Source organism: Coregonus lavaretus (genome assembly GCF_964263955.1).
Source record: "Coregonus lavaretus genome assembly, chromosome: 3".
Classification (NCBI taxonomy): domain Eukaryota; kingdom Metazoa; phylum Chordata; class Actinopteri; order Salmoniformes; family Salmonidae; genus Coregonus; species Coregonus lavaretus.
This window is the reverse complement of record NC_139990.1, coordinates 25,142,007-25,156,500: the sequence shown is the minus strand read 5'-3', so window position 1 is coordinate 25,156,500 and position 14,494 is coordinate 25,142,007.

Below are 14,494 nucleotides of genomic sequence, written 5' to 3'. Positions count from 1 at the left end.
TAAAGGACCCTTGTTATGCTTTTGAGTCATTATAATAATGAAGGATACCAACGAATAAAGTTAAGATTATGCATATTTTATGAAGTAGGCCTAGCTACAGTTAACACAAGTAGGCCTAGCTACAGTTAACACAAGTAGGCCTAGCTACAGTTAACACAAGCAACCAAACTAGTTTGACATTTACGTCATTTAGCAGACGCTCTTATCCAGAGCTACTTACAGTTAGTGAATACATTTTTTATACTTGCCCCCCCGTGGGAATCAAACCCACAACCCTGGCGTTGCAAACGCCATGCTCTATCAACTGAGCTACATCCCTGCCGGCCATTCCCTCCCCTACCCTGGGCCAATTGTGCGCCGCCCCATGGGTCTCCCTGTCGCGGCCGGCTGCGACAGAGCCTGGATTCGAACCAGGATCTCTAGTGGCACAGCTAGCACTGCGATGCAGTGCCTTAGACCACTGCGCCACTCGGGAGTAGAGTGAATTACAGTAGAGTAGAGCAATAGAGAAGTACAGTAGAGTAGAGCAATAGAGAAGTACAGTAGAGTAGAGCAATAGAGAAGTGCAGTAGAGTAGAGCAATAGAGAATTACAGTAGAGTAGAGCAATAGACAAGTACAGTTTGCACTGCGATGCAGTGCCTTAGACCACTGCGCCACTCAGGAGCACCCGGCCGCGACCACGTTCCATGAGGAAAGACAGGAGTTCACCTGGTAAGAAAGCCCAGGTTCACTTTTGTCGCACTGTGTGGCTCACCTGCGAATTCGACACAGAATTGATTTAGGATAGATATTCTTATTATTTTCGGGCAATTCATCATTCATGTGAGCCTTTAAAATATATTTTGTCGTACTTTTGTTCCTTTTTGGGACACTTTCGACGATGAACAATGGTAGGCCTAAGATTATTTATCTGTAATGTTGTTAAAAAGGAAAGTAAAATGTTGTTTTGGCCAAGTTGCTTATAGGAGATTCCGTTTTATTTTTGTTTACATATGGAGAAACTATTATTATAGAGGCACATTTAGATGACTCGTGTTTAATGATTGTTTCATGTAAAAATGTAATGTTTTGTTAAGTTAGGCTATTTATTGTTGACAAGAAAAAGGGATAGGCCAAATGCGTGCAAACTGTCAAAAACATTCATGAGTAACCTAAGAACTACAAAATCCTGACAATTTGTTAGGTTTTTTTAACCCTTGTGTAGTGTTCGGGTCTGTGGGACACATTTTCAATGTTTACTATGATACAATGAAGTATTCTTTCAACCTGGACTAATTTTCTGTGAAGAACATGTAAATAACACATTTGAATTGAGAGTACACTGTGCTCCCCCTTACACATTTATATTACATATGTGGTGTTCGGGTCCACTGGACCCGGGGGTAATAAAAGTGTGGAAAAGTGTGTGTGTAGATGAAAACAAGTAAAAATGAAACAAAAAGGTTTGCTGTGTGCCTTCACTCTGTCTTCCTCCTCCCTAGGCCTGCTGTTTCAACATAGCACCAATAACCTGTCTGTCTTGCTGCCTGTCTGCCTGTCTCCTGCTTTTCAAGCACTCTTTACCCTTTGTAGTGTGTGAAACATCACAATGTTATTACAATACATTATTTCAATACATTATTTCGATACATTGTAAAAAATGCAGTATTTTCCCACACTCTACCCTAGCCAGGTGCAAATTGGGGGAGGGACACATCAAATAAATAGCTTTGCATGTGTGTCTCTTTACCACAATCAATCAGTATGGCAAAGATCATCTCTACTCAGAGGGCCTTAGATTTTTTTTTTGCAGAGACAGAAACTAGTGTGGAAGGAGCGTCTCATTAATCATTTCCATAAAATACTGGAAGTAAAATCTGTCAGTTCAAAGCAATAAACATCAATAGTGATGAAAACCTTGTTTCATTTGTATTTGTTCAATATAAACATGATTTATTCCACCCATGTCTTGATTATAATTGATTTTTCTTTACAAAAACAAAATGTTATGAAAAAAACCGATTTGCGCTTTTATTGCTAAATGTGATCTAGCAGCGGTAAATGGCAAATATTAATGTATGCTGTCTATATTGCTTGTAATTTATATAAGTCAACATCTAAGTATTAAGTATTTTTACGTAAATTGTTATGGCTGTATTGTTTTAAAAACCCAATAATACTGTGGGTCCATCAGACCCGCGAACATTGGGTGAATAACAAAAACATGAACACCACACAAGGGCTAAACTATATAGGTAATTAATCTACAATGTTTGTTTTGCCTGTTGCTGACAAGTTCCATTGACTGTACTTGACTGTACAGCTGTGAAAACCATCCCACCTGGCAACATAAAAGGACAGTTTGATTGGTTGGAAATGCTATGTTGCCGACTAGCCAAGTGTCCAATTTCGTTGATCCAGAATCAGTTTTCGTTTGGTTTCTTTCAATAACCATTGTAGGCTAAGTGGTGAACAGCAATTGAATGATTATTAAATACAAATAATAAAAAACATTTAACACATTGATTAAGGTACATTTTATCACCATCATCCATTCATTTAGAATTCCAATTAATTTGATATTCCTTAAAACAATCGTCTTCAATTATTTTGGTCTTTGAAGAAGAAGCATTTTATCTCTACTCAGAAGTCATGACTAACTCATGTTTCCCTCTTTGTGACCAGTAGAGAAATGGTCAGTAAATTACATCTACACTGCCCTGTCAAAGCCAGTAGAATTGCCTTGTATCCATGAGTTCACTGCCATGGGTCTGATGAACAACAAACAGATCGACTACTATGACAGTGTGGCAAAGAAGAAGATTCCCAAACAGAACTGGATGAAGGACAAGCTACCAGCAGAATACTAGGAAAAAGGCAATCAGCCATGCAAGAGCAAGGAGCAGTGGTTCAAAGTCAATGTCAACATCCTGATGGAGCACATGAGGCACAACAACACTGGTGAGAAACAACGCTTGCATTTGTATCACTCTACATAGCCTACAGTAGATATTTTACTAAAACTCCAACATAATGGATGAATTTCTAAGTACTAACTTCTAAGACTTGACTCTAAGTACAATGCCATAGTATGGTTAAGTCATTCTCTCTCTTCTTCTACTTGTTTTTCCTTTCAGATGTCCATATTCTTCAGTGGAAGCATGGCTGTGAGATTGACCAATGGAGTGACGGCACATTGAATTTCATAAACGGCACTGACCAGAACAGCTACAATGGTGATGATGACTTCCTGGCCTTTGATGATGCCACTATGCAGTGGGTGGCCCCAGTTGATCAAGCTCTGCCGACTAAGAGGAAGTGGGACGGGGTGAAGATCCTCAACCACTACCCCAAGGGCTACCTGGAGAAGAAGTGTGTGAACTTGCATTCAACATTCATGGCATATGGGGAGAAAGATTTCAGTAGGGATGATTGTGAGTACTTTTTGAATAGTGTTCTAAACCTCACATAGGGTAGCCTAACTTTGGATAACTCAAAGGGTCTTTTTGCAACAGATACTTCAAATATATATATATATTTTTTTATAGATATTGCTTCTAATGCAGTCTATAGACAAGGCTTGACTGCAATCCACACTTTGTAAAACTGTTTATTCCCTCTTTAGCCCCTCCAAAGGTCCATGCATTTGCTATAAAGGCCAAAACTGCAGGATATGTCAGCCTGACCTGCATGGCCACAGGTTTCTGCCAAAACTAAACAAAATGTTGTTTGATTTACTGAAGCCAATTGTGGAAAAATGGGGTAAAGTATTCTAGTGTAGACGTTTCTTTGCTGTCACAGTTATGAGGTCATGAATATAGATTCTATTTTGGTTAGCTATCTATAAAAAATTAGACATAATAATATAATTTCCCCCCATTTATCAGTATTTAATATTATATTTAGTTAATTTGAATAATGAACATAAATGAAGTGGTTGATTGTTGGAAAATTCTATGCAAATGAGAACAGTTTCAAGCTCAATATATAGGATTTTATTATCAATGCTTAATATATCCTCTTTTCTTCCATAAAGATGGAAAATGCTGTGACTGTAGTCAAGTCACAGGTGGTGTCATTGGTGCTGTTGTAGTCCTTCTGCTCATATTGATCTCGGTTCCCTTGATACTGTTTCTTTTGAAAAGGGGCATCATTTGTACGTTTTCTGCAGTGATTGTTCTATAACATAATGTGGTTATGTAATTTGAGACACATTGTTATTTTTGTAGAGAGAAGACATTTGTCTAGAACTATGCCCCTTCTTCTCCCAGCACTCCCGGCGCGGAACCTGCAATTCTCCCAAAATCGACCACAGTTCTACAACGTTCACCTGGGGAACACCGCTCTTCAAGGCCAACCGCTACTGCTGGTGGGCTATGACCAAGGGGTTAAAGACCCATGAGGTAAGAGCTCACACCAACACTCAGCTAATAACATGGCTGGACTTTATGTCATAGTCAGATCTCAATTCAATCCGTAGCACTAAAGATCCACTTCATAGCGCGATTGACAATTCAAGGCAACGTTCCCGCGGTAGCAGAGATGGCATTCATTTATAAACACTGCATATGTGGGCTCAATTAGAAATTACCATTAAAGGGGCAATCAGCAGTTGAAACAATAACAAAGCATTTTCACCGCCCCTGTTTCGTTAAAAAGCTGAAGGATGGGCCTGGAGAAATGTAGCTAACCACTCTCAAATACATTAACAGAGCTATGGATGCAAGGACTAACCATCCATGATACCAAAATGATAGTTTTAACCATGTTTTGAGGCTACATAGTGTTTGTTTACATTTATTTTGTTTACAAACCTTGGAGTAAAACAAGATTATATTTTGGGTTCTGATGAGGTACGACAGTTGAACTAAGCTCATGAGGCATTTCTAAGTTATATTCTTGAAGAATCAATGGGTATATTTAATGAATTTATAATGAGTCCAAATATGGATGTAGCAACTACAGATTTCCCCTTTAATTGTGAACTGCTTTACAGCGCTGATGTTCTGCATCAGTGCTACAGATTGAATCGAACCCTTAGTGTTAATGTTTAAAAAGGTGTCCAATAATTCATTGCACTTTGCAAAGAGATTTTCTTTAACTCGGGAACAAATCACATGGTAAACTTGATAACATATGAATCTTAGTTCTTACATCAACACATGAAACAATGATTAGTTTACAGACACACTAATAATTCGATATTAAACTGATTATGGCAGAAGGCCGACTATGGCATTAGTCATGTAAACACTTTCCTCTGCTTATCTTAATCGGCGTAAAATCATAATCGAAGTAAAATACCTGTTTTTCTGAGCAATCTTTCAAATTATTAGGACATGTAAACAGCTTAATCAGCGTTCCAGCTGTGTATTTGATCTGCGCATGTGCAGAACCAGGTAGTGCTACCATCCCTCTATTATGCGCGAGTGAAGTGAGTTCGGAAAAACTGAAAGTATGCATCTTATGAATAGTTTTCACATACAAAGGTTATATGTCCGAACTCAGAATCAAATAGTATTCACAAAAGTAACATGGTCACAGTGGTAGAACGTTTATTTTGATTGGCAATTTTCTGCATATATTTAAGTCCCATCAGTAGCCTGATTTCAGATGAGTTCATTTAAACAGGTTTATTAGAGAAATCGTTCTTCTTGCAATGCATGTCAATGTTTTAAACAAACTATTATATTAACCTATCCACAATAATGCTGAAATGTGAAGTGATGGCGGCGGATGAATGGAACGAGCCTCAGGATCTCGTCACGGTATCTCTGTTCATTCAAATTGCCATTGATAAAATGCAATTGTGTTCGTTGTCCATAGCTTATGTCTGCCCATACCATAACCCCACCACCACCATGGGGCACTCTATTCACAACGTTGACATCAACAAACCGCTCGCCCATACGACACCATACACGTGGTCTGCAGTTGTGCTGCCTGTTGGACATACTGCCAAATTCTCTAAAACGATGTTGGAGGCGGCTTATTGTAGAGAAATTAACATTCAATTCTCTGGCAACAGCTCTGGTGGACATTTCTGAAGTCAGCATGCCAATTACACGCTCCATCAAAACTTCAGACATCTGTGGCATTGTGTGACCAAACTGCACATTTTAGAGTGGCCTTTTATTGTCCCCAGCACAAGGTGCACCTGTGTAATGACCATGCTGTTTAATCAACTTCTTAATATGCCTCACCTGTCAGGTGGATGGATCATTATGGCAAAGGAGAAATGCTCACTAACAGGGATGTAAACAAATTTGTGCACAAAATGTTTGAGAAATTAGCTTTCTGTGCATATGGAACATTTCTGGGATCTTTTATTTCAGCTCATGAAACATGGGACCAAAACTTTACATGTTGCGTTTCTATTTTTGTTCTGTGTACTACCTTAAAAAAAGGCAAATCCAGGAGGTACAGACATCCCAGTATCATTATTGTTATTTGTTGTTATTCTTAAAATGAATGAATGTTTTCAATATTTGCCAAGATGTAAAGACTGTATCTGAATACCATCTACATATCTTTGAGATTAATTCACACTCACCTTACCTCTTCTTTGACCATAGGGCGAATGTGAATGCAACAAAACTCCAGTGTTGCTTAGTAACCTGATGTCACTGACAGAGTACACTGTGACCATCTTGGCATTGAATGATGGAGGTCGCCAAGCTAAGCCCCTGACTGGCTGATTTACCCCCAGTAAGACTGGTTCTCCCCTTTAATCTCCCCAGTTGTTAGTTATAAATAAAATAATAAAATAATATGCCATTTAGCAGACGCTTTTATCCAAAGCGACTTACAGTCATGCGTTTGGTACAGTGTTTGGTACAGTGGTCCCGTGTAGCTCAGTAAGTAGAGCATGGTGCTTGCAACGGCAGGGTTGTGGGTTCGATTTCTGAGGGGGACCAGTATGGAAAAATTATGAAAATGTATGGACTCAATACTGTAAGTCGTTCTGGATAAGAGTGTCTGCTAAAATGTTAAATGTACTAAAGGAGAAAGACTGATGGCCAGAAAGACTATTCCAAAATATTGCTCTACTCTACCGAAATTCTCTATTGCTCTACTCTACTGTAATTCTCTATTGCTCTACTCTACTGTAATTCTCTATTGCTCTACTCTACTGTAATTCTCTATTGCTTTACTCTACTCTAATTCTCTATTGCTCTATTCTACTGTAATTCTCTATTGCTCTACTCTACTGTACTTCTCTATTGCTCTACTCTACTGTAATTCTATATTGCTCTACTCTACTGTACTTCTCTATTGCTCTACTCTACTGTAATTCTCTATTGCTCTACTCTACTGTAATTCTCTATTGCTCTACTGTACTGTAATTCTCTATTACTCTACTCTACTGTACTTCTCTATTGCTCTACTCTACTGTAATTCTCAATTGCTCTACTCTACTGTCCTTCTCTATTGCTCTACTCTACTGTAATTCTCTATTGCTCTACTCTACTGTAATTCTCTATTGCTCTACTCTACTGTAATTCTATATTGCTCTACTCTACTGTAATTCTCTATTGCTCTACTCTACTGTAATTATCTATTGCTCTACTCTACTGTAATTCTCTATTGCTCTACTCTACTGTAATTCTCTATTTCTCTATTCTACTGTACTTCTCTATTGCTCTACTCTACTGTAATTCTCTATTGCTTTACTCTACTCTAATTCTCTATTGCTCTACTCTACTGTAATTCTCTATTGCTCTACTCTACTGTACTTCTCTATTGCTCTAATCTACTGTAATTATCTATTGCTCTACTCTACTGTACTTCTCTATTGCTCTACTCTACTGTAATTCTCTATTGCTCTACTCTACTGTAATTATCTATTGCTCTACTGTACTGTACTTCTCTATTGCTCTACTCTACCACTCTACTGTACTTGTCTATTGCTCTACTCTACTGCACTTCTCTATTGCTCTACTCTACTGTAAATCTCTATTGCTCTACTCTACTGTACTTCACTATTACTCTACTCTACTGTAATTCTCTATTGCTCTACTCTACTGTACTTCTCTATTGCTCTTGTGTGTTGCTGTCCTGCTTTTCTTTAGCAGTACAAATATGTAATTTTGATTGACTTATTTTTCGGCAGACGACAGGTAGGGTTGTGAGGTGCTAAAAAGAGGCAGGGAATTTGTAACATTTACTGCCACCTTACATCCAGCCTATGCAGCTATCTCATTGTGATACACTCTATATGATCTACCTGTGTGCAATGAATTCTGAATGTTTTTAGGAAGCAATTTAGATGGAAAATGTATGTGTCATGTGTGCTCTCTTTAAATGACTCGCCCTTTGTGTCTAATCCAGAGATTGTCCCAAAGCCTCTGAACTTGAGGAGCAGTGTGTTCTCCACAGAGAGCTCAAGACGTGGCCCTCTACACAGACTCACCTGGACCCCAACCAGAGGAGGAGCAACTGAATAGGTATTTCTGTCTGTCTTTCTGGTTTTTTGTCTCTGTCTGTCTCTGTCAGTTTTTTCTTCTGTTGCCTACTGAAATTAATCTCTATCCTTCTCTTTATATAGCTCTCTCTCGCTCTTTCTCCCCATGGTGAAGATGCTGGTGAATGGTAACATGAACACCTACCCTCTGACTGGACTGATTCCCAACACTGAATACAAGGTGGCCGTGTCCGGCATCTTCAGAGACAAGTTCGAAAGTGATGCCATGACCATCAAAGAGTCAACAGGTAAACTACAGGGTATGTAGCTAATGTAACCATTCTGAAGGACTTACATACCTACTGCAGACCTATAAACTACAGGGTATGTAGCTAATGTAACCATTCTGAAGGACTTACATACCTACTGCAGACCTATAAACTACAGGGTATGTAGCTAATGTAACCATTCTGAAGGACTTACATACCTACTGCAGACCTATAAACTACAGGGTATGTAGCTAATGTAACCATTCTGAAGGACTTACATACCTACTGCAGACCTATAAACTACAGGGTATGTAGCTAATGTAACCATTCTGAAGGACTTACATACCTACTGCAGACCTATAATTACAAAGTCGCATTAACTTTGTAACTTTGAGCATAACAAGGACAATGTAGTTGATTATAGCTGAGTATGTATAGTGATACTATTAGGTAACGTTTAGGTGAAAGAAGACTGTGGGGTTTACCAAACAATTATACAAAAAAGACTGCAGGGTTTACCAAAGAATTACATAAGGAACCATTTAGAAATGTTTTCATTGCAAAGGTTGCTTTTATCACTTATCGTAAATCACGTGGTACATTAGTCATAAACAGGAGAGACAGAGGAGTTACTGTAGTTATGATCAAGAACAGGTTTGTCAAGGAAGTAAAACACTGAAGAATAACAAGCATGCTGTTTGACACAATGAACCTATCATACTACACATACTGACAGCTTCTACCCTCAAGCCATAAGACTGCTGAAGAATTAATAAAATGGCCACCCGGACTATTTACATTGACCCCACCCCCCCTTTGTTTTTGCACTGCTGCTGCTCGCTGTTTATTGTCTATGCATGGTCACTTTGCCCCTACCTACATGTACGAATTGCCTCGACTGGCCTGTGCCCCCGCACATTGACTCGGTACCGGTACCCCCTGTATGTAGCCTTGTTGTTGTTATTTTATTGTGTTACTTTTTATCTTATTTTTTATTTTGTTTTACTTTAGTTTATTTAGTAAATATTTTCTTAACTCTTTCTTGAACTGCATTGTTGGTTAAGGACTTGTAAGTAAGCATTTGACAGTAAGGTCTACACCTGTTGTATCCAGCACATGTGACAAACAGCATTTGATTTGATTTGATACTTTCAGCTTTAGTATGAATATTGACAAGGATAAGATCATGCTTCAAGATCAAAACAACTTACTTATAAATGTTGTCATGTTCCCACACAAGCCACATACAGTAGAGGAGCATTATTGTGACAGAATACTTTGGAAAAAGCCAGAAATGTTATGCAACCGGTCAGGATGCTCTCGATGGTGCAGCTGTAGAACTTTTTGAGGATCTGGGGACCCATGCCAAATCTTTTCTGTCTCCTGAGGGGGAAAAGGTGTTGTCGTGCCCTCTTCACACCTGTCTTGGTGTGTTTGGACCATGATAGTTCTTTGGTGATGTGGACACCAAGGAACTTAACTCTCGACCCGCTCCACTTCAACCCCGTCGATGTTAATGGGGGCCTGTTCGGCCCTCCTTTTCCTATAGTCCACGATCAGCTCCATTGTCTTGCTAACATTGAGGGAGAGGTTGTTGTCCTGGCACAACACTGCCAGGTCTCTGACCTCCTCCCTATAGGCTGTCTCATCGTTGTCGGTGATCAGGCCTACCACTGTTGTGTCATCAGCAAACTTAATGATGGTGTTAGAATCGTGCTTGGCCACGCAGTCGTGTGTGAACAGGGAGTACAGGAGGGGACTAAGCACGCACCCCTGAGGGGCCCCAGTGTTGAGGATCAGCAAGGCAGATGTGTTGTTGACTACCCTTACCACTTGGGGAGGCCTGTCAGGAAGTCCAGGATCAAGTTGGTGCTCTCATGCATGCTTCAGTGTTGCTTGCCTCGAAGCGAGCATAAAAGGCATTTAGCTCGTCTGGTAGGCTCGCGACACTGGGCAGCTCGCGGCTGTGTTCCCCTTTGCAGTCCGTAATCGTTTTCAAACCCTGCCACATCCGACGAGCGTCAGGGCTGGTGTAGTATGATTCAATCTTAGTCCTGTATTGACGCTTTGCCTGTTTGATGGTTCATCTGAGGGCATAGCGGGATTGCTTATAAGGGTCCGGATTAGTGTCCCGCTCCTTGAAAGCGGCAGCTCTAGCCTTTAGCTCGGTGCGGATGTTGCCTGTATTCCATGGCTTCTGGTTGGGAAATGTACGTACGGGAAGATGTTGTTGATGCACTTAATGATGAAGCCGGTGACTGAGTAGGTATACTCCTCAATGCCATTGGATGAATCCCAGAACATTTTCCAGTCTGTGCTAGCAAAACAGTCCTGTGGCGTAGCATCGGCATCATCTGACCACTTCCATATTGAGCAAGTCACTGGTACTTCCTGCTTTAGTTTTTACTCCTCTAAGCAGGAATCAGGAGGATAGAATTATGGTCAGTTTTGCCAAATGGAGGGCGAGAGAATTGTGGTGCTTTTGAAGGAAGCTATAGAAATGCATTTATTGATGTCTACATTCGTTTTTGCCATATTTATTCTATTACAGACACCTTAGTGCATACTTTTAAATTATATGTATTATGTGAGCTAAACATAACATTTGAAATTAAATAACATATAAACAAACTTTCGTTAAGGTATACTTTTTTTAAATGACTAATGTTACTGTCCCAACTACTTAAATACATTTAATTGTGTCCTTTAATTGAAATTCCATTCATTCCTATGGAGGACTGCTCCTATTGGGGAGTGCCAATATGTCCGACTGGTGGCTTCAAATCCTCTCAATGGCCAATACCTATTATTAACAATTCAGGGTTTATATTTACTGAAGAAAAATATAAAAGCAACATGTAAAGTGTTGGTCACATGTTTCAGGAGATGAAATAAAATATCCTAGAAATTGTCCATACGCACACAAAAAGCTTATTTCTCTGAAATGTTGTGCAGAAATGTGTATACATCCCTGTTAGTGAGCATTTCTCATTTGCCAAGATAATCCATCCACCTGATAGGTGTGGCATATCAAGAAGCTGATTAAACAGCATGATCATTACACAGGTGCACCTTGTGCTGGGGACAATAAAAGGCCACTTTAAAATGTGCAGTTTTGTCACACAACACAATGCTAAAGATTTCTCATGTTTTGAGGGAGCGTGCAGTTGGCATGCTGACTGCAGGAATGTCCACCAGAGCTGTTGCCAGATAATTTAATGTTAATTTCTCTACCATAAGCTGCCTCCGTCGTTTTAGAGAATTTGGCAATACGTCCAACCGACCTCACAACCGCAGTACATGTGTAACCATGCCAGCCTAGGACCTCCTCATTCGGCTTCTTCACCTGATTGGCTGGGCCTGGCTCCCCAGTGGGTGGGCCTGGCTTCCAAGTGGGTGGGCCTATGCCCTCCAAGGTCCACCCATGGCTGCACCCCTGCCCAGACATGTGAAATCCATAGATTATGGCCTAATTTATTTATTTCAATTGACTGATTTCCTTATATGAACTGTAACTCAGTAAAATCTTTGACATTTTTCAGTCTTGCGTTTATATTTTTGTTCAGTATATAATAATGCTATGGTAAATTTAAGCATTTTATGATTATTCCTTGCGACTACTTGTTTTGTTCCACGGTTTGTCATGGTTGTTATGATATCAATATGTGCACGTAGTTTAGAGTTTCAAGTTTTAATGTCATGTGCACAAGTACAGTGAAATGCCTTTCTTGCAAGCTCTAAACCCAACAATGCAGTAATCAATAACAAGATGTATAGATGTTTGTGATGATATTGTACACAGTGAGTGCCAGGAAGTGTGTGCACAAGATCAAGTAACCCAATCCCACCCCAAATATGACAATATGAGGTCTTTAATAAATGGGCTGTATTACCTAATGGAAGTGTAGGTAGTCTTTTATATACTCGTTGTCTAAAAGCATTTTTCAACAGATCAGATAGCTGAAGTAAACACCTATCAGTAAAATCGGAGAAGTCGTACCTTACTAGAATGCTTTTAACAGACCAGGTTTAGTTAGGATCATGCTACAATCCTCTTCGGCATGCTCTGGAACTTTGGCAATTAGTAAGTATTTTTTAAACCTCCTGCTTTGGGCTGGATGTTTCAATGTGTAGTTCATACATGCATAATCTATGAGCAGAATTACTGTCTTACCTTAATTGGCCACAAAATCCCTAGTTTGAAAGCGACTGTTTTCTGGAAGCTGTGCAGCACCATTTCCCCCACATGGGCCAGCCCCCTAGTAATTCGAGTTTCAGCCAATGAGCTTCAGCCCCTCGCCATTTGCGTAACACCTAGCAAGATGCAAACACAGCAGAGCAAGAGAGGGAGCACATATCTGCACATATGTGACATAACAAGCAATTTTCAGGGACCACTTTTGGCTCGTTAGCACTACTTTCAGAACTACTGGCTAAAAGTATACAAAAGTACCGGAGAACGTCTTTAAAAGGAGAATTTACTAAGCACGCAGGACTGTCCTCTGTGAGGATAACAGCTCTGTTTAGTAATTAATGTAATCTATAGTGTGGTTGTGACCTCAATAAACCACTTATGATTGCATAATACCAATTACCCACTGCCCAAAAGACAGGATATTTTGTAGACAACCAACAACACCAGAAAATGACATGAACTTGGATACCAATATACCGATAAGAAAACATAAACAAATACATCCAACTACCCATATAAAAATAGGATTTATACATGGCAAACAGAAAGCAAAAGAGAAGTTATCTTTCGTGTTGGAATTTCAGCCATAGTTGATGTTGTATGATCATTATAGAAGTCTGGTTGTATGATGTTTTTACTTGAATCGTTCAATTGAGAAAAGTGACTGATCCGGAGTATTTATGAATTATGTCAATAAGGATTGGGATTTTGTCAGGAACTGGACAATGGAATTCTTTCAGGTGTGTCTGTGTCCTCCCCGTGAGATGACCTTAATGACTGAGACCTTGACGAGGTTTCTTCAAATCCTAATGAATCACTTCACAATCAAGCACAATAATTGGGCACTTTAGAGTCCATCAATTAAGTAAGACCTGTTTCCAAGCCAGAAGAATGTAGATGTCAGAGTTGCGTTACACTTGTGCATCAAGGGCCCGATTAACCAATTAGGGACAGAGGACACGATGCTGTCAGCTGATAAACTCTTTTAATGTATGGGGTATTTAAAGGGTCAGGGGGATGTCAAGGTAGAAACACTGAAAACTCTACAAGGTAAGCCAATGGATATATCAATGCTTATGTGGTTGGTATTAGGTGTGGACGTTGATATTCAGTTTATTTCTGTGTACTAATATGTACAGCAGCTACATATGATTCAGTGCTTACATAGTAAATGGTTCTAAGTAAACACCTGTAGAAATCTTCATGTTAGGTATGCATTTTGTGTGCTGCTAGATATCATGTCCTATCTTATCGAACACACTTAGTGCTATTTCAGGGTAAAATCATATTTCTGTGTGGGAAGGAGGAATGCTGTGTTATGAAGTTTATCTTCTTTGTTGCCCCACACAGTACATTTTTTCTTATTCTTGAATAGGGCCCTAAGAATCAGGGCTTCCAAATATCTGGATAGGTTTGCAATTTATGATGTGTTTTGTTACTTGTTATGACTTGTGTTTTGTTTGTGGGCCCCAAACAAATAAACAAACGTGTGTAAAATTGCAGAAGTCATTATCAGTATATAGGCTACTGTAAAATTGCAAACACATTACAAACATATTAAATCTTCTTTGCACATGTTTTACTTTGTGATTTAAATAAATAAGTTGATGATGCTATGCCTGGTTATTCCAAGCAAAGAAAAATG